Genomic DNA, 1,131 nt, shown 5'->3' on the forward strand with positions numbered 1-1,131 from the left:
CACACACACACACACACACACACACACACACACACACACACACACACACACACACACACACACACACAGCTCCAACTTTACAGATGAGCTAAAATTTGGTGTGGTGAGAATCAGCCTCAACACATACTTTGATCTCTGCACAAAACTTTGGCATTAATTTTTGAATTCAGTTCATGGGGTGCCAAGTGTAAAATAAAATGTAAAAAATGTCACCAACACATCTTAATGTAGTTAAATGTTTAATTTTACATTTGTATTTTGGAATGTAACCCAGCTTTGATGTTGGCATTCGCCTCTCCTTAGGACGTCATCATCCTGGTGATTACTCAACTGCTATGTCTGCTAACAATGCTAAATCTGCTAATACTGCTACCACAGCTAACCATACTAACACTGCTAACATTAACACTGCTAATTCTGCTAACATTACAATCTCTGCTAACACTGGTAATTCTGCTAACACTGCTAACTCTGCTAATGCTACAAACTATGCTAACTCTGCTTAGACTACAAGCTCTGCTAACATTGCTAATTCTAATGCTATAAACTCTGTGAACCCTGCTAATTCTGCCAGCACTGCTAACTTTAGTAACAATACAAACTCTGCTAACACTGATAAATCTGCTAATACTGCTAACTTTAGTAACACTACAAACTCTGCTAACACTGATAATTCTGCTAACACTACAATTTCTGCTAACATTGTTAATTCTTCTAATGCTACAAACTCTGCTAACACTGCTAATTATGCTAACACTGCTAACTTTAGTAACACTACAAACTCTGCTAACACTGATAATTCTGCTAACACTACAATTTCTGCTAACATTGTTAATTCTTCTAATGCTACAAACTCTGCTAACACTGCTAATTATGCTAACACTGCTAACTTTAGTAACACTACAAACTCTGCTAACACTGATAATTCTGCTAACACTGCTAACTTTAGTAACACTACAAACTCTGCTAACACTGCTAATTCTGCTAACACTGCTAACTTTAGTAACACTACAAACTCTGCTAACACTGATAATTCTGCTAACACTGCTAACTTTAGTAACACTACAAACTCTGCTAACACTGATAATTCTGCTAACACTACAAATTCTGCTAACATTGTTAATTCTGCTA

The sequence above is a fragment of the Austrofundulus limnaeus genome, unplaced genomic scaffold (genome assembly GCF_001266775.1).
Source record: "Austrofundulus limnaeus strain Quisiro unplaced genomic scaffold, Austrofundulus_limnaeus-1.0 Scaffold208, whole genome shotgun sequence".
Taxonomy (NCBI): domain Eukaryota; kingdom Metazoa; phylum Chordata; class Actinopteri; order Cyprinodontiformes; family Rivulidae; genus Austrofundulus; species Austrofundulus limnaeus.